Consider the following 20,817-nt stretch of genomic DNA (forward strand, 5'->3'; position numbering starts at 1 on the left):
AATTACAAAAAAAAAGAGTGGTTTTCCGATAACACTGTCAAGTTGATGGCTATGTCTTAGTGGTAGGGAGGGACAAGGAGGAAAACCTGCATTTAGAACAGGAGAGAACTAGCAGAGAAGCCACCAAAGTAGGAGTCAAACCTAATTCTACCTGTGTGCACACTGCCCTTTTCATCGGAACTCCAGGGTCTCAGACTAAAGCCAAACCACCTGAGAAGTGCTCTGTATCCTTGTAGGGAAGGGAACCAGCTTTTTATGTTTAAATAAGAGTATATTAGAAATAAAGACTATATTTCCGGGAAGCTCACAGACACCCACACCAGGACAGCTTTGGCAAGGAGTGGAGGCAAAAGCCTGCTGGTGGGCAACATCTCACCAGGCATTATTTAGGGCAAATGTGTGCTAAAAGCGCCACGGCTGAGACAGTACATCAGCTTGGGGGCACGGGGCAAGACAAGTAACTGTCCTACACCAGGTCTGAAACTGTTTTAGAAGTCGTGAGTCTTGCGGTGAGTGGTGCAGGCTGGACCCTGCAAACTCAGTAGCACTGGTCACCTTCCAGTCACACCCCCCAGATGGTAACTCAGTGAAGCCAGTGGGAGGGCTGACTTCACATTAAATGTTCAAACATATGAGGATAGGAACTAACAAAGCAGGGGAATCCTGGGGCCTTAAGTCCTATTCTCTCCACTGGACCTTCACCCTCAAAATAGGTATGTATTTGGTGCTGAGCAGTGGCAGGAAGGTCCAATACAGCTGTTCAGCGACACCCAACACAGAATGTTGTTGTTGTTGTTGTTTTTAATGCTTTATTTATTTATTTTTGAGGGGCAGGGGGAGAGAGAGGGAGAGAGAGAGGATCCCAAGCAGGCTCCTGGCTGTCAGCACAGAGCCCAATGTGGGCCTTGAACTCACAAACTATGAGATCATGACCTGAGCTGAAGTTGGACACTCAACTGAGCCACCCAGGTGCCCCCCCCAACACAGGATGTTCTTAACCCAGGATCTCTGCTTTGACTTACAGAATCTTCTCCCACTGGCCCTGCAGACACTAGGCCGTAAGAGCTATGAAACACCCTAGACTGACGAGCCTCCAATTTCCCATCTAGCACCAGGGTCCTGTTAGTTGGTCCAGTGCCTAGGTCACTATCCCTTTCACAGTGGGACCCTCTGTTCCTGTCCCCACCCATGCCTCTCTTTTCCCTTTTTCTAAAATGTGTGTCTTACCAGGCTAGCATAAAGGGCCTCTGGAGAGGGGGAAAAGAGGTTGAGGTTATATATCAGAAGTGCAAAGAATATGGGTCAACTCCAAGAGCTCTGTACCTCAGCTCCCCTGTTCACCAACAGCCACAATCCACCATGGGAGAAACATTGCTCACTGCTCATTCACCCCAGGAACGACCATTCTCTACATCCCCAAATGGAGAAAGGTTATTTTAGAGAGGAAGATTCTCCTCGCTCCATCACAGTCCAGGGGCCAGAAAGTCTCCCCTGTAAGACTAGCCTGGTGCTATTATAAGTGGGCAAGTTACGGGGCGGAGTTTGGAAGCATAAGGGTCAGCCCTTCACTGGAGGGGCCCAGGCCCCAGCAGGTCAACTCTTAGGGTGCTGGGCGTGGCCCACAGACCATGAGGCCCCACCCTGCCTAAGTGCAGCACCCACCCTCCTCTCTGGGAAGAAGGCACCACACCATGGGTGAAAAGGGATTCGGGGTTAACTAAAGCCTCTAAAATACAACCAACATCCAGGATCAGAGAAGCCAGGATGTTACTCAAGAGAGCAAAACTCCTCCCTGTTAACCCTCCTGCCTAAGAATCTGTGGACTTTGGTTAAAGATACTAGCTGTGCTGCTTAGGCCGGCAGTCCCCTACACAGGGGAGAGGGGGAGGGAGGAACGAGGAAGAGTTGGTCCTATAAAGGAAAACAGGAATGGAACCTCCTTCCCCCTCCCATCCCCCCTCCCATTCGTTCTGGCCACAAGTCGCCCCTTATAAGGACGGCCATCAGCGCTGCGAGTATTTATGGAGCGCTAACTACATACCAGTCACCGTGCTAAGCAGCCTACATGCACTACCTCCATCAATCGATCACCTCAGGAAACGGGTACTGTTTCATTTCTGTTTACAGGTGAAGACGCTGCGGCCGAGTGAAGTGAGCACATTCGTCAGTTACACAGCCAGGACGTGGTAAATCTGGGACGATTGGCTACCACTCCCACGCTCTTGATGATGATCTTAGTGTACCCCACAAGCCCATCTTGCTTTAAGCATCTACTGTGGAGAAACGTGGACACGAGAGACAAGAGACGGAAAGAAAATCCTCGGAAGGAGGTCACAGAATACACAGCCACCGGGGCTCCTGGGTGGAATGTCTGACTTCGGCTCAGGTCATGATCTCACAGTTCATGAGTTGGAGCTCCGTATCAGGCTCGCTGCTGTCGGCGCAGAGCCCGCTTCAGATCCTCTGTCCCCCTCCCCTCTGCTCCTCCCCTGCTCGCGCTCTCTCTCTCTCTCTCTCTCTCTCTCTCTCTCTCAAAAATAAAATAAACTGAAAAAATTTTTTTAAGAATACACAGCTGCTGAGCTGTGAAGAAAGGACAGGGCTTCATCCAAGGGAAAGAGGCAGGAGGCCACTCTCAGCAAGGGGAATAGTGTGGTTTCAGGCCAAAGGGAAGAAACCCTGACACATGTAGGGAAGAGGAAGTGGTCCCCAGTAGCTGGAATAGGACGCAGCGGCAGCGAAGGGCTGGGGCCGGACCGGAAGACTGCAGGCCACGCAGACATGCTGGGAATCTGTCCCGGAGTGACAGGCAGTTTGTGAGCAGGGAAGTGGTGTGGTTGCAGCGGGACAAACAGAACTGAAAGAGCAAGAAACAGGCAGCGAGGACACAACAGTGACCTTTACAGTTACCCAGGGGAGGTGGCGAAGAAGGAACCACGGTACTGGGGATGGAGATGACGGGCCAGCGAGATGCAGCGATTAATCACACGAACAGGGAGAAGGAGCGGCCAGTGAGTCCCGGGAAATCTCTCCGGCTTCACAGCACCCACGTGCTCCGGCTGGGTACCTGTAGGTCATCGATCTTTCGGGAAGGTATGCGCATTCAGCGAGGACGGGGGCTTTGGGAGGTTTCACTGCCCCTACCTCTGTGCCAACACACGCCCACCATCTCACGGCTTCCGATAGACTGAAGCTTCCCAGACCCTCCCAGCTCTCCATAATCACCCGGGAACACGGTTCCTTCACTTCCAGGCACAGTCACAAACTCACACATTACGAACTGCCACGGTCTGGACCACATGCAGTTCCACGGCCCTGACATGCTGGGACCAGACACTATTTGCCAACGCAGCTCAGTCCCGCGTTCATCTGGGACAACGGGCAAGCCCCAGATACCAGTGCTCTGTGCTTCACGATGTCAGCCAAGGGCAGGCAGCAGAGAGCTCGGAGAATGGCACGGGCTGAGAATGAGGCCAGAATTGATAGATGGGCTTCCTGGGGCTGCCTGTTGAGAGCCAGTCCTCCGGCACCTGGGCCGTTAAGCACAGTGTTCAGACAGGCTAGTTAACAGGACTGTGATACTGGGGCCTCGGTTCAAACCTGGAGGGCGTCCAGGGCTCCAGGCCACTCCCAACTCTGGCTGGTTTTCTCGCGAATACGTGCACGGGGGACAAGGGAAAAGATGTATACGTGTAAGCCAGCACTTGAGAGACAACTCCAAGCACCAGCCTTCCTGACGTGCCCACATCTGTGCCTGCTACATGATTCAACAGCACGAGGGGTGGATTTCTGCTGCTTTGTAGGGCTGGAGGATAGAAGGGGACATGAGCGAGAACTCATATATTTATAGACTAACAATGGCTGGTCTCAAGAGACACAGCACAATTCATCAGCCTTTTTCAAGCTATTTTTCAATGACCCCTTTAACCAGCCCCAGCTTTCCATGGGAACTTCACTTTTATCTCTTCTCTCGACGCAGTGGCCCCTTCCCACCTCTCTCACGCTGCCGAGTGAAGGTTCTCTCACAGCCAAGCTTCTTGTGATTAAAACACAAATGGCCACTGCCACCTTGCTGGCCAAACTTCCCAGCGTGTGTTTGCAGGACACCTTGCCCCCTGCCACATCCTAAAATAGGACTATTTCAACTCGGGCACCTACAGCCATTGCCACCTTGTGCAAATTAAGCTCAGATAACACAGCTGGGACTCTAGCCCTGAGCTCGTCCAGACACAGTTATCACCAGCAGGAAACAGAAAGGCAGAGGCAGAGCTTTTATGCAGCCATTTTCCTTATTAAAGAACATCTCCACAAATACCTGCCAGCTCTGACCATTCCCACCACACTGTCTCACCCTGACCGTGAAGAGCTGCCAGGTCTCAGTCATGCCTCAGCTACAAACTGGATAAAAATGATCAAGAAAGAGGCAGCACATCAAACCTTTGATGATTCTGTCAACAAAAAGCCATTCTTCTTCCTTGGCACGTGGACATGGGGTGTTGCTCCCAGGCTCCCCACGAACCTGTGTCCCCAGGCTCTGCCACCAGAGTCCCCTTGGCAGGCAGGGCAGGTGGCATTTTCAAAATGGCACAACATCTCCCACCTTCTATGCTTTTCTCCGGTGTGATCTGGACACTCCTCCCACAGACAGGCGGGTCTCTGTCCCCTCTGAATCGCTGCGGGCCTGAGACTCCTGTTAACCACCAGAACGCAGCGTAAGTGACACTGCATGACTTCTGAGCCAGACCAGGAAAGACGACACAGCTTCTGCCTTGTTCACTGCAACACTTGTGCTTGAAGCCTTGAGCCACCGTGTCAGAAGGCCACCAGCCCCGAGCCAGCCACACTCGGAGGGCTCACACGTGGGCACCATCACCAGCAGCCCCAGCCTTTGAGTCCTCTCAGCCCAGGCACCAGACATGTGCGAACAAGCCTTTCTGAAGAGTTCCGCCTCCAGCTGCGGCCTCAACCAGACCCTCCAAATTGTTCCAGCTGAGGTTCCAGACATGGAGAAGCAGGAACAAGCCATTCCTCCTGAGCCCTTTCTAAATTCCCAGCCTGGTTTTCATGAGATAATGAAATGATTCTTGTTTGGGGCGGTTTGTTCTGAAGCAACAGTAATGGAAACAGTTGGTGACACGCTTGTGAGTCTATTGTCATATCGGCTGCTACCAGAGAAGCAGCTGCTCTTGGAGACAGTATTCTTAAAAAAGAATGAAAAGCTCCCTTTTATTGAGCATTTACTTTGTGCCAAGCATTATTCTAAGGGCTTGTGTGCATAATTTCATGTAGCATTACAATACTATGAGTAAATACTAGGATTATCCTCATTTTACAGAAGAGAAAATGGACTCAGAGGTTGAGGACCTTGCCCAAGCCCGATCTGCCTGACTCAGAGCCTAGAACACTATATCATACTCTGCTCCCCAGCCGCTTTGAGACAGGAGTGGTTTCTATATGGGAAACTTAAGTACCTGGGGACAAGGCTTTCCTGTTCAGTACTCCAGGTGTGGGAATTTCCTAAAGAATCTAGTGACAACAACCTAGGCACAACATTGACCAACACTTGGCCATGGCTGAACTGGGGCAGCCCCCTCCTCTGGAAAGTCACTGCTGTGGCCAACCATCCTTTTATCAACACCCTCTCCGCCCCCCGAACTGCTTTAAGACCTAACTCCTCCATCAGTGCCTGCCAAAGAGTTCTCCCTTCTGTAGACACCATCTCATGTACCCTTGGCACACTATTCCATACTGCATCATACTGTTCTGGTTGTCCGGGTGTGTTTATGCCATATGGCTCCTGAGGACGGAAAGAATGTGGTCGAAGTGACGTCTACATCGCATACATAATAAAGGGATGTGTCGTATTTCCTACAGCACCTATGCAATCACAGGCACGTCAGTTTCTCATGAGGACCTGCTGGTTGAGAATCATAACCCATGCAAAATGCAAACACCCCAGGCATCACCCAAGGCATCACAGAGGAGAAAAGATTTTATTGTGGAGGAAGAAACAGCACGACCCACCACAGCTGCCCATCACCATCACCATCACCTTGTAGCCAAGGAAGCCCAACCGCAAAGGCTCAAAACAATGGGAGTCGCCATTTTGAACCACAAATCCTTAATAGTCCTGGAAAGCTAAGAAAAACACAGTAAAATTTCCTATGAGTCATTTCCCAACTTCTCATCTAAGAGTAGGGAGAGGCCAACCTCAAGTAACACCTCAGGCTAAGACTAGCTTTGTTCTGACTCACTGTCTTCCTGTCTATGCTACAGATGCCTTTCTGAGTACCCACCTTCCACCTCCATGCCCACTGGGATGGGTGAGATGAGGTTTGTACCTGTACCTTCCTGGCCTATCTCCAAAGATGACTCTTGAAATCCAAGCGATAGAGTTGAGGATCTTACTATGGTTGGGTAAAATCACAACCACACAGGTTCTCAAGGTGGTACATCTTTGTTTCCAGAGGGAGACCAGTCTGTTGGTTCCTTCCCTGATACCTAGAAAGGTAGCCATAATGGGCATACCCTGAAACTGCCAGGAAAATGTTCAAATGTCTTCTTTCCTGCCCTCAGGGAACCTCCTAGTGAGGAAAGGTCTTAGAATATGTCCCTTTTCCTGAGCAGGGACATTCTTACTCTTCCTATAAGATCATTATCAGTGACCTTCTCATTCCCAGCCTCTCCTTCAGTGTACTACATATCAAATCAAACACCAAAAAACTTATGAGGAGCCTAAAATTGGCTGGATTCATGGTCCATATGACCTAGAAGGATGCACACAAAGCCAGCCTTATGGGGCATCTGGGTGGCTCAGTTGGTTAAGCATCCGACTTCAGCTCAGGTCATGATCTCGTGGTTCGTGAGTTTGAGCCCCGCGTCAGGCTCTGTGCTGACAGCTCAGAGCCTGGAGCCTGCTTTGAGTTCTGTGTCTCCCTCTCTCTCTGTCCCTCCCCCACTGGGGCTCTGTCTGTCTCTGTCTCTGTGTCTCTCTCAAAAATAAATAAACATTTAAAGAAAAATTAAAGCCAGCCTTACATGCAATGATCACGGGTGGAAAGGTGTCCAATGGCAGGGGCGGGTGGGGTGGTGGTGGCAACATCCAAAAGTAAATCAAAATTACATAGACTTTCTACTCATTTTGCCAGGCATTAGAGGATTCATGTGCTCCACAGAAACACTTCTGCAGATCCCCCTTTTTTCTCCTATTTGTTGTCCTCACAAAAAGAAACTCATGAATTTCCTGCTTAAAATTCCTTTTTAAAAAGTGTTTCTAACATGGGGCAGCCTGGGTGGGTTCGTTGGTTAAGTGTCTGATTTTGGCTCACGTCATGATCTCATGGGTCATGGGTTCAAGCCCCGCATCGGGCTCTCTGCACTGACAGTGCACAGCCTGCTTGGGATTCTGTCTCTCCCCCTCTCTCTCTGCCCCTCCCCTGCTCCAAAATAAATAAACTTAAAAAAAAAAAAAAAGTGTTTCTGTCAGGGTGAATTTGCTGGATTCCAGTCCTTGTCCCCTCTGCTTGCCTCCCGTCACCATAGCTTAAAAATACCGGTGGCAACAAACTCAAAATTCTCTTGGTGAGGCAGGAGAAGGGAAGAGCTGGGAGGCTTTACTCATAGTGGTTGGGTGTTATTTCACCAGCAGTCAAGTCAACTCAGAGCATTAAGGAATGAAGGCTGGAAAGCCCAATTTCTCTTTCATGATATTAATCTATGAATGTAAGTCAGCAGTACAAAGCCTGCCCACCCGTCCTCCATAGGGAATGGAACTGCCACATGGGCCCAACGCGATCCATCTGGTTACAAACTCAGTTTGCAGGGCGCTTGGGTGGCTCAGTCAGTTGAGCATCCGACTTCAGCTCAGATCATATCTCACAGCTCATGGGTTCAAGCCCTGCATGAGGCTCTGTGCTGACAGCAGGGAGCCTGCTTGATATTCTCAAGGGTCAAATGATGTGGAAGCTTCTGTTATGGTCCAACTTTTGGATAGCTTTATATAAGCATAACTTTGATTCACCCTGAACCCTAACAAGAAGCAAAGCTGAGGCTACAGAATGATGGCTAAGATTCATACTGTGCTCCTGGAGGGGCCCTGGGGAAAGGGCAAAGGAGAAAGTAGCCCTCCGCTCCTATGCATTTTAGGACCACCAGGTCTAGGGCTGTCAGGTCCCTGGGTTAGAACAATGAAGGATCCCCTCCCTGCAATTCCAGATGTGGGGATGATCTGCCCCACAAGGACCCCAAGACCAGGTTTAAAGCCACGGCCAGCCCCAGCGCACCCAGAGTCTGGTGAGTCACAGGGTCAGTCCTACAGAACAAGCTGCTAGTATGGGGTCTCCCACTGCAATCTGCTCCCAGAGGACAGAGAAGAAAGACCACCACACGAGTGCTGGAGGGCCCTGGACTCGAGTTCAGGCCCCACCATTCTCTAGCTATGTGTTCTTGGGCAACTCATTAAACCTCTGAGCCTCAGTTTCCTCTACTGCAAAATGGGGTTACCACCACCTCCGCCTTGAGCATCTGAGACAGATACTGCTCCAAATTAAATTCTATAGCACCAAATACAAAATATGATTATTCTTCATCTCATCTCTAGGAATACTGGGGGGCGAAATGGAGGGCATTTATCTCTGTCACCATGAATAATAAGCTAAGGGAAGAAATCAGATAATGTCACTAATAATCTTAAATCATCAGGCTTATGTGGGAAAGGCTTATGAGAGGCTTATGTGGGAAAAATTTAAGTTGCTTTTCTATTACCATCCATGGGACTTGATGGGCCACCCTTCATTGTCACCAGCTGCCATGCACTTGGAAAGGACAAGCTAATTTATGATGAATTTTATGATTTTGAGGGAGAGGGGAGAACTGGCAATTACAGAGAGATTGTTAATGACCCACCATGGGATTCCTATCCCTAAAGACAGATAGCTAGGAGCTGACTACTTAAAAATGTTTTTCAATCTGATCAGAACACGGGCAGAGGCCCCTCTTTTCCAAAGAAGACAAACAAATGCCCAACAGATACATGAAAAGATGCTCAACATCACTAATCATCAGGAAGATGCAAATCAAAACCACAATGAGATATCATGTCACATCTGCTAGGATGCTTATTACCAAAAAGCAAGAGATAACAAGTGTTGGGGAGGATGTTTAAAAAAAAAAGGGAATCTCTGTGCACTGCCGGTAGAAATGTAAATTGCTGCAGGCACGGTGGGAAACAATATGGATGCTCCTCAAAAAATTTAAAAGTAGAACCACCATATGATCCAGCAATTCTACTTCTGGGTGTACATCCAAAGGAAATGAAATCACTGTCTCCAAGAGATATCTGCACCCCCATGCTCACTGCAGCATTATAGCCACGGTATAGTGAGAATCAAGTGTCTATCCATGGACGAATGGATAAAGACGACGTGCTGTACATACATATACGATCAAGTATTATTTGGTCCATAAACAAAGAAAATTCTGCCATTTGTGACAACACGGATGGACCATGAGGGCATTATGCAAAGTGAAATAAGTCAGACAGAGAAAGATACGTACTGACTCTAAAAAAGAGGCAAACTCAGAAACAAAGCAGAATGGTGTTTGCTAGGGGTTGAAGGGTAGAGGAAATGGAGACACGCCGGCCAGAGAGCGCAAACTTCCTGTTAGAGGATGAGTAAGTTCTGGGGGTCTAACATACAGCATGGTGACTATAGCTAACAATACCGTACTGGGGATCCTGGCTGGCTCAGTCGGTAGACCATGCTACTCTTTGTCTCAGGGTTGTGCACTCAAGCCCCGCATCAAGTGTAGAGATTACTTAGAAATAAAATCTCTTAAAGAAAAACGCAAAACCTATTATATATTTGAAAATTGCTAAGAAGAGTAAATCTTAAATGTTGTCACCACACCAAAAAATAATTATGTGAGGTGACAGATGTGTTAACTAAGCCTGCTGCGGTAACCATTTCGCAATATATATGCATATCAAAACATCACATTGTACACCTTAAACTTACGCAATGTTACCTGTCAATTATATCTCAATACAGCTGGCAGGGGTGGGGGCGGGGGGTGGAGAGGAGGAGTCTTTACTGTTTTTACTTCCTGAAAACTAAAATACATGGCAGAGCTTGAACAGTGGTCTCTTTTATATAACCCAGTGAAGACACGATCGTTAGTGGGCAGGAAAGATGCAGACTTTGCTGCTCAGCTTAAAAAAAATTTTTTTTAACGTTTATTTATTTTTGAGACAGAGAGAGACAGAGCATGAACGGGGGAGGGGCAGAGAGAGGGAGACACAGAATCCGAAGCAGGCTCCAGGCTCCGAGCTGTCAGCACAGAGCCCGACGCGGGGCTCAAACTCATGGACTGTGAGATCGTGACCTGAGCCGAAGTCGGCCGCTCAACCGACTGAGCCGCCCAGGCGCCCCTGCTCAGCTTTGACCTCTGGGGCTATAAGCAAGGCATCCCTGATCCCTTGGATGGTGTAGATGCCTCAGATGCTGTCGCCCACGATACTTGGGACCTAGCTGGGAAACATGGCAGAGTGACAGGCCCCACTGTCAGGGGCTGGGAGTGCCTGGAATAAAAGACCTGTCACTGGACCCAGGCAACCCAAAAGCCTGACTTTAGGCAAATTGCTCAACGTCTTGTGGTCACAGCTCTAAGATTCCATTAAGCTCTAGTCTAATCCATAAACACAAAAGGGAGTTATGAATGACTGGAAACTGGAGACTATCACTGTTTCCCCCAACTACAGCTTTCACCTTCTTCTTGGATTCTGAAGGTTAACAGAATGCAGAAACAAACAAAAATAAAATGTATCCAGATGGCATGCACTCCACGGAGGGAAGTGGCAGGAGATGAGGTACACAGACAGGAATAGGCAAATCACACAGAAAGAAAACACAGTCGCATCTGCACTGTGCAATCTGGGATACCTCTTTTTCTTTTTTCAAGAATACCTTTTCCTGTTACCTTGCCTTATCAGGCATATCAAGTTGCAAGCAGTCACAAGGATCTGCAGAGAAGGTCTGAGTTCCTAGATCAGTTGCTGCCAGGGCCCCACAGACCCACTGTGAAGGTCAGGCCCCAAGGTAGACAGATGGGTAGAGAGTCAGAGCCTCCACGGCTGGGCAATTCCAGAGGCAAACATTACGCTTCTGACTTTCTAAGCTCCAAGAAACACCCTCTTCTAGAGTCCTAAGCTCCTGAAAAGTTTATGAAACAGAAACGGACATATAAAAAAGCAAAGCTTGATGACTGCAAATGCAGTTTGTTCAGTAGAGGAGTTTGAGTCCATCCAGAAAGGAACTAGGGGTAGAAAAGACAAGGCTATATGCAAAGTCCTATACTGGGGGTGATTTGTGGGAAAGGGGAGGCAGGGAGCAGGAGAAAATGGAAGAAAGAAAAACATTACCTCTGCCGTCAATAATTCTACTGGGATTCCTGGGTTTTCACAGAAAAAAATTATCGAAGGAGACAACAGCAACAACAAACCCCACACATCAATTACATTTGCTTCTAAGAAGTAAACTTAGGGTTTTGGGTAGGAATAAGATGGACTTTTCTTTGTATTTCAGTTTTGAACTATTCTTACCTTCTGTACGTATCACTGTGTCTATAACTATAAATATCTACACTGCAATTGGAGAACAGGACTAAAACACTTAACAGCCAAGTACAAGACAATTTATACTTAAAAGTAGAAGATCACAAATTACGGATCTAAAGACTGAGGAAATAAACGTAGCCTCTGGAATTACAATAATAATGATCGATATGTGGAGCACTTACCGTGTGCCAGACGGTGCTAAGCGCTTCATCTAGATTATTTCACTGAATCCTCACCTCTACCCTATAAAATGAGATGGGTGCAATTATCATTATTCCCATTTAACATTAACAAAAACTAAAGCACAAAGAGTTTATCATTTGTGCAAGGTCCCAGCTATCAAGTAATAGAGCCAAGGCATCAACCACACCTCACCCAGAGCTCACGTGGGCTCATCTCCAATGAAAGAGGGGGTTCACATCCTAAATGTGGACTCTAAAGGAGAATGGGGGCATTGTTGAGATAATATCTTGGGCTGGAGAGAGACGTTAATGCATGGGAACAGGCACAGTGCTGGAATCTGTGATGACCAAACCCACAAACATTTCCTGAGGACCTACTAAGTGCTGGGCCCAGCCAGATGTGCAATAGCTATAGGCAATAAAGCTGCTGCACAGAGATGGGCAAGGGGCAGTGACGCGCCATCCTCCTACCAAAAGAAGACCGCAGCATTCAAAAAAAAAATCTCTTCAGCCCGCCCTGAATATTCCAGTCTTAAAAAAGGCCGTGCAACAATCATGCTAAGTTGACTTGGGGAAGAAGCCAGGAAGAGGTGTGAAAACGGCCTTCCCTTTGACCTTGGCCGTGGACTGGTGCAGCAGAGGAGAGAGAAATATACTGCCTTCCTCCTGGGGCAAAATCATTTTAATTATCAACTGAGAGGCCAGCAGAGCCATAAAACCGGCCAGCTGTCCCATTCATTCAGGCCAAAGGCCGTAACAAGACAAGGCAGCATTTCTCAGGGGGGTAAGCACTGTGAGTTAAGATAGGTCTGGAGACAGTGAGAGAGACACCGCCTTCTCTACAAGAAGCCCAGACATGGCTGGAAGCGGCTGGGGGGGTACCGGTCCCCTTCTGCGGCTTCAGCTGAAATAAATCTGCCTTTTACAGTAAAACTACCCCTGGCCGACTTGGGAAAAGTCAGCTCAGGGCTGCCTAAAATCCTCAGGCTACTTTTTTGTTTTGTTTTAAGTAGCCTCCATGCTCAACGTGGAGCCCAGCGCAGGGCTTGAACTCACAACCCTGAGATCAAGACCTGAGTTGAGATCAAGAGGTGGATGCTTAACCAACTGAACCCCCCAGGCACCCGTCCTCATGCTACTTTAAAAAGGGAAAGTGAACTATATCCTGTGTATATCTAAAATAACAAGGAATAGAAAGAAGTTTCTCCTACTCCTTCGAAAGAGGAAAAGAGCACAGCTTCGTTACTGAACGTGGTCCCTATGGGGCACATGGCACACACTGTTTCATACCACCTCTTTTTTTTTTTTTTTTTTAAGTTTATTTTGAGAGAGAGAGAGAAAGTGAGAGTAGGGGAGGGGTAGAGAGCGATGGAGAGAGAGACAGAATCAGACAGTGCAGAGCCCTATGCGGGGCTCAAATCCATGAACCGCACAATCATGACCTGAGCCAAAGTCGGATGCTTAACTGACTGAGCCACCCAAGCGCCCCTGTTTCATACCATCTTAAAACAACACTGCTCTTTTCAGTAATGCCTACATTTTGCAGATAAGGATCCTGGAGCTCCAAGAAGCTACCCACATGTCCCATGTCAGGGCTCACGAAGTAGCTTTAATCCAAGTCTCTCTGACTCCCCAGCCAGCGTTCCTTCCATGTGTGGAAGGACCAATGGGGTTCCCAAAACCAAGCATGGGGGAAATGCTTTCTTCTCAGATCAAAACCTCCAAGTTTCCTACAGAGAGCAAAAATCCCAGGGACGAGCAATCCTCAGCTTTAATATGTCTCATTTCTAGACCTCTCTGTCATGCTCCAGCATCTGCATGAGCACAATCTTCCGGCAACTCTGTTGGGGAGGGGGACGGACGCACACAAACACCTGAGTGGTCTTGAGCCCCATCTGTAAAAGCCTAACGTCAATTCAGAGAAGTGGGGATGGGAAGCTGATAGCAAAGTTCGGAGACACCAGGATGCCCCTCATTCAGTCCCAAGGACAGAAATGGTGTTTGACGAACTGCGTCCTGCCTCCAGGATGAAGGCTGCCCTTGGTTTATTGTGAATCCCCATCATGATTCATGTGACCGGAGCATCTTCTCTCGGCAAGGCCATCTGTCATGCCCTGGGCAGCAAAGGGGCAGGGAGCTCCTGTGAGCTCCAGTCAACTGTGTTCTCGCTAAACCACTTGGGAGAATATTCCCCATCAGGAGCTCTGGCCCCTGCAACAAAAAGCCAGAAAGCAGGGAACCCGGGCCTGTGCAGACCACGTAATCACCACCTTCTCCCAAACACACATTCACACTTTAAGTCACACAATGTCAGCCTGGAAGGGACCTCAGGGACCATCTCGTCCAAACCTTTCATTTCACACTCGTGGAACCTGAGGCTCAAGAGAGCACAAGATGTGCCCAAAGGCAACCCAGCCAATCAGTGCTGAGGGTGGCACGTGGGTCTATGCTCCTTCCACTGCACCCATTCATTCTTCCCTTACTCACAGGCCCAGTTTAAGAAGTTCGCTGTAACAGGGGCACATGGGTGGCTCAGTCGGTTAAGTGTTCGACTTCGGCTCAGGTCATGATCTCACGGTTTGTGAGTTCGAGCCCTGCGTCGGGCTCTGTGCTGACAGCTCGGAGCCTGGAGTCTACTTTGGATTCTCTGTCTCTTTCTCTCTCTGCACCACACCCCCCTCAAAAATAAACGTTAAAAAAAAAAAAAAAGAATAAGAAATCCTCTCTAACAGTGTTGATTCATAACCTTCTCAGAGTCTTGGATTAGTCAAAGTAGTACACCCCAAATGAACCTATACACATTCTGCGTAGATTCCAAGGGATTCAAGGGTGCTGTGTTAACAACCTGTCCCTAATAAGAGCAACAAATATGGCTCTACAAGAAGCTGATGGGGGACTGAAAGGGATTCTAAGGTAAAGAGACGGGTGGCCCGGGGAAGAAGCTACATTTGTCTCTCGACTCAACAAGACCACGCACATCACACCTCGAGTCTCACTTTCCCTATCCATAAGTAACCCTGAGCTACCTCACAGAAATGAGGTAAAACACCGGGTCAGGAATGGAAATTCTTCCAAGAGGCATGGAGGAAGGTAGAGCCAGGCAGGCTCTGGTCTCCTTAGAGCCCCTGAGGCACAAATCTTTTTTTTTTTTTAATTTTTTTTTTTCCACGTTTATTTATTTTTGGGACAGAGAGAGACAGAGCATGAACGGGGGAGGGGCAGAGAGAGAGGGAGACACAGAATCGGAAACAGGCTCCAGGCTCTGAGCCATCAGCCCAGAGCCCGACGCGGGGCTCGAACTCACGGACCGCAAGATCGTGACCCGGCTGAAGTCGGACGCTTAACCGACTGCGCCACCCAGGCGCCCCAACAAATCTTGACCCTGTGTGGTGACAGTGCCACAGACCAGCTGCAAAAGGTTCAGGTCACTACTTAGCTGTTACCAGGCTTGCCTGGGGAAAGGTGTAGGGAAGAGAAGACACAGTAATTTGGCTTTCAAGGCAACAGCAGCTCAAATCAGAGGAAACAGAGATAAAAGGGAAAACACTAAGGAATCTGGAAATCAGAGCCCGCACACCACTAGAAGCCCTGCTTGTCCTGCAACTGCACCCTCACTGAGGCTGTTTCCCCAAGATAACAACTCAGGGTCCAGGATACCTACCAAGATCCTTCGCACCACACCATCTTCTGCTCCGACAGCAACGCAGGCTTTAGAGGTGCCTAAACATTGCCCAGGGCCCCACACTACCTCCTACACCACTGAGTAAGCTGCAGAGAAGCCCCAGAGCCACCAAAGGTGAAGGAAGGCACTCCAGAGCAAGCTTGGGGAAAGGATGGCAAAGAGACCAGTTTCCCTCCTGATCCTTCTCAGCAGCCCCTCAGCCCCACCATCCACAGGAAAGGACCCAGGGGATGTCAAGGGCACTTGCCTCTTGTGGGGGGTAGGGGGGGGCATGCTCTCACTGGACATTTGTGCCTGCTGGTCTCCTTGCCTGGACCGTCCTGGCCTTAGCTACCCTCACTGCTTTGTCTCATGAACTCCTCCCTACTCCCTCGGGAGATTCTCAGGCATGTCCCTTTATTATCATTCTCATGGTACCAACATCTGCCCTGAACAGTATACGCAGAGTCATGACTTTACATTTTAGGTCTTTCCCCCATGACCCCCCGGGGAGCTCTGTGAGGGCAGGGCAGGTGTCTATTTTCGTTTACTGTTATATTCTCAACACCAAGCGCTCCAATTGACACACAAAGAAGAAGCATCTTTGTGCGAAGACGGCCACGCCCAGGGGAAAATGGACAAACAAGGTTCCCAGGCAAAGTAAAAGAACTGAGGTCTGCAACCCAGACCTTCTGGCCTCACCCGCTTCTTCTGCCGAGTCGTGTTCACCTGGCTGGTTGGTTGCTTCGTCTCAGCCTCATCCACGTATGTCTTCATTTTGACTCGCAGAACATGTCTCTGTGTTCATGCAAAATGCTACCCATCAGCTGAACAGAATACTCTGGTACATGCCTGGTGGCTGCTAGCTAACCTTAGCTATTGCCTCCTACAACCAAAATGACCCAATTCATTAAGCACTGATATGCTTTTGCCAGGAAAAAAAATCCTCAAAACATGTCCATCACCCTCCAATTCCAAAAGAAGGAGCTTGAGGAAAGAACCACAAAGAACAGAAATGGGAAGAAAAATGGAGAGAGAGCCAGCAGCACCCGAGCCAGGTACTGTTGGAAGTATCTCACTGGGGATGCATTCCTGAGGCATAAAAAAAGGCATTTACGCACCTCTTATAAAGGACTGGGAACTGGGCTCTCTAGCCCATACTTTGCTGCCTCCCAGACCCATCCTGGGGATGTTTTATAGTTTATTTTATGCTCTTATAGGAAAAACTGCTGTTATGGCCACTCTTCATCCTTTTCTAGGCAAGTCCTTCCTGCCACATTGCTCTTGGCCAGGATCCCTGTGCCCTACTTGCTTCTTCCATTCCTTCTTTCCTGCGCATAGGAACACACTCTACCTCAGTGTACAGGAGGAAGGGCACCAGAGAGTGGAATCCAGTGGGTCAGACCGTTCCACAAGCCTTGCAGCTGGCATGCTGTCAGTCTGGAGAAATCCTCCCCAGGAAACACAGTCGGGGCTGTGGCCAGTGTCCAGTCCAGGTGTAAACCAGGGCTTAGATGTTACAGCTTGCCTGAGGTCAAGGGCAAGACGGAAGCTCTGTCCCCCTGACTCTTCCAAAGAAAGCAAGTCTTCGGCTTCCTTATCTTGTCAACTCCGGAGAGAAGGCTGAAGAAGGGCACCAAGTGCAACCGAGCAGAGACACCAGAGGGAGAGGTGCTACTCAGGCCTTGAGTCACAAGAGGAGCAGCCAATCAAACTCAACAAAACTAGAACTGAGACTGTAAGGAGCACAAAAGGGGATTCACAAGTTGGGAACACAAGGATGGCTGAGGTTGGATGGAATGGACTGGCAGTAGATGCAGGCAGCACAGGGGCGGCGGGGGGCGGGGGGCTGCTCCAGCAGTATCCGGCAGCCTGCAACTGGCTGCAGTGGAGACACTGGCCAGTGGATTATTCGGGGCTGGCATCCAGGAAGGGTGCAGGGAAAGAAGAGGGCAGAGGCACTGGAGGATGGCAACAAATACACGGCGAGAATACCACCCTCGGCACCAGAAACGATGGCGAACTCGGACTTTAGGAAGGGGGCGAGGGCCTGGAGATCACACGGAGGATGAAAAGTGACATCTGTACCAGGGAGGCAGGAGGGACGTCCTTTGACAAGAGAAGCAGAAGCTTTACATTTTGAGATCCTGTAAGCAGGCCAGTTCAAGTGATACTGCGCTCGCTCATTTATTCACTCATTCATGTACCTGGGAAGCTAAAGACACAAAATCCGTTTGGAGGCAGAGCGGATGCTCCTGAAATCATCGCCAACATAAAGAGGCCAGGGGATGCAGGCTGGCAGCCGGCTACAGGCCAGCAGTGCTTTGTTCTATTTTTCAACGGCCCGCGCTGGATGGAGCACGCACTCCCTTCATCATTCCCACCAAGCGCTATAGCTTCACACCAGCGGCTTCACAGACGTACTGACCCTGGAAGACATCTGAGCTTGCCACGCTAATATCCTCTACGTGCTCTCAGGTAGCGTGTGTTCAGCACGAGGCAACTATTTAGCAATGACCACAGTGATGGACTGTCGGGAGGAAGCGGCCAGGTTTGCGCTGAGCACAGGAAAATGGGTAAGGTTTGGACAGGCAGAGACACGAGGCAAGGCCACCCCGGGAAGCAAGGTTATTCCCATGGCAAGGGTGTAATGAAGCCTCAGTGGCCCGGAAGCACAGAGTGTATTCCAGGGGAAAGAGGAAACCAGCTTGGCTTAAGGGGAAAGTGCCTTTAGAGGAAGAGAGAGATAAAGGCAGCAAAGACCTCATGAGAAGTTTCGGGTGACATCCAAACCAAAGAAGGCGGGTGTGGTTAGTCCCAACCAAATGTAGTCCACCACTCACCTCTGGTTTTCAGCTATGAAGCTAAGAGTAAATTGATCAGCTCTTAATGAAATGTGGCTGCTATGGCTCTATGAGTAGGACAGCAATAGCATTCCTAATTCTATAAAACCAAAGCACTATAGGGCCACATGAAGCAATTCAGCGAGACGCCCCAGCCGCCCAAAAGCAGTGTGCCAGCAACAGCGTGGTGACTGGGAACACAAGCTGAGGGGTCAGGCCTGGGTGCTAAGTCTGCTCTTAGGCCTGGAAGTGAGATCCTAGAGAAATGGACGACCCCTCGGAGCCTCAGTTTCCTCATCTGTAAAATAAAGACATTCATAGTCTTTACTCTGCAGGGTTGCTGTAAGAATTAAAGCAGAATCTACATGAAATGCTCAGACAGTGCCTGACCTAAAGAGAACACTCATTTTATATATATATTATATATATATTATATACATATATATATATTATATATATATATATATATTTTTTTTTTTTGAGAGAGAGAGAGAGAGCGAGTGCATGCACTTGTGGGGGAGGGACACAGAGAGACAGAATCCCAAGCAGGCTCCACGCTGTCTGCGCAGAACCCGGCAAGGGGCTCAAACTCACAAAACCATGAGATCATGACCTGAACCCAAATCAAGAGTCAGACACTTAACCAACCGAGCCACCCTGGTGCCCCAATCACATCAGTTATATTATTATTGTTACTGTTATTACTAAGGCTTTGGTTTAGTTAATACAGCATATCTAAGTAGCAGAAGACTGTACAACCTTTAAATACCTTGTGGTGGAAGAATATTTATTTACATAACAAGTCACAACCCGCTGACAAGGAGGGCAGCATGAAAGAATGCTACACGGTTATTAGGATTTCCTGTGTATGATTCTGGTAAAAAACACACATAAATGCGAAAACTGGAAAAACTGCTTTACCTCTATGTTTTTCTGTGTTTTCTAAGAGGAGAAAAGAAGTGATTTAATAATAAAAGTAATAACACAACCTTCACTTTGGGCAAGGCTTTTCAATGTCCAAAGCTTTTTCATATGATCTCATTTTTACACTAATGTAAGCTTGAATGACCGCTATTAAACTGCTATTCTGCCAAATGCCTGTAAGCCAAAATCCAGAAATCCATCTCCTTACCCCCAAAAGGGCAATCTTTCCACTAAAAGACCATCTTTCACTGACACCTTTGCTAACCATCAAGTCGCTGGTTTTCCCCAGTGGATGGAGCGAGACACAAATCCAATTATATAGCCAAGGTTTCCTGCAAGTAGTTTAAGAAGGGATGTTTAAGTTAATGATGCAACATGGTAAAGTAGTATAAACCATTAGTTAAATCGGGGGTCTGAGCCACACATTCCAAGGCCTGGCTAACCTTGTTTGGCTATATGATGCTTAATATCTGAAGTAATAGTTCTTCCCAATGCATGTCCCACATTAAGATGCCATGGTAAGACCGCCAGCTGCTTCCACCACCGGCCTCCCCTGGCAGCAGACCCTGATTACTAGCTGGGCTTGCTGCCACCCAGATTAAAGCCCTGCCTCTCCCAGCCTCCTCTGCGCCAGCCATGGCTATATGATTACATTCTGGCCAATTAATGCAAGCAGATGTGTCTTGCTGGACTTCTGGGAGGTTCATGGGAGCCAACTCAGTGTCAGGAGCACCTTTTTCTGGGCTTCTGCTTTTTGTCCCCCTTCAGGCCTGTTACTTGGACCAAATAACTGGCATTTCAGCAGCCATCTTAGACCATAAGGCAAGCCTAAGGATGCAACCCATGTACTGGGCTGCCGTGAAAAATAGGAGCCTGGTCTCTGATGACACTGTGGTGTTCTTAACCCTGCAGACTTTTTTTCAAAGACAAATAAATGTATACTTTGTTTTAGCCACTGATATTTTGGTTTTTAGGTGATGCGCAGCCAACCCTAAACTTATTGAGGATTATGGACCAATATAGGATGCTATACATGTTCCATTGCCAGTTAACAGCACGTGACTTTTAAAAGTAGGTGACTAGGATAATAAAGCATTTTAATAAATCACCTTTTTACTGAATCTTTTGTAACATGTTTATCACCAACTACTTTCTTTTTTCCACAAAGACAGCCCCAATATATACATTCTCTTTTCTCTAGTGGTTCTAAGTCTACTAACACGTAGGATTCATAGCACTCTGCCCTCACATGACAGCAACCAAAATCCAACTCTCTGGAACCAAGAAAAAAACAGGCCAGTGTACCCAGGTCTGCAAAAACACTAAGTTCTGACTCTCCAACTGGTGGGTAAAAACTAGCACAATATTATTTTAAATGATTAAAATGATTTTCAAGTCACCCCCATAGAGCAATGGAGTAAAAACAACAATGTCATCAAGGCTCATATTGGATTTATACAGTCCCGGCAAACAGCCACCACAGACAAATTTCAAGAAGCTACCCCAACTCCCATGAGAGATATACAGCAGACATCAATATCAGCACCAACCACACAGCCCAATGGACTATGCACATTTCTGGGCATCTGTTAC

At 48.3% G+C, this 20,817-nt stretch overlaps 1 protein-coding gene across 3 annotated transcripts in view; it reads right to left on the reverse strand.

Moving 5' to 3' along the window:
* MAP3K9 (mitogen-activated protein kinase kinase kinase 9) overlaps positions 1-20,817 on the reverse strand; it is an 80,924-nt gene that overhangs the window by 50,221 nt on the left and 9,886 nt on the right. The gene's annotated exons all lie outside the window — the stretch shown is intronic.

This window comes from Lynx canadensis, chromosome B3, assembly GCF_007474595.2.
Source record: "Lynx canadensis isolate LIC74 chromosome B3, mLynCan4.pri.v2, whole genome shotgun sequence".
NCBI classification, from domain to species: Eukaryota; Metazoa; Chordata; class Mammalia; order Carnivora; family Felidae; genus Lynx; species Lynx canadensis.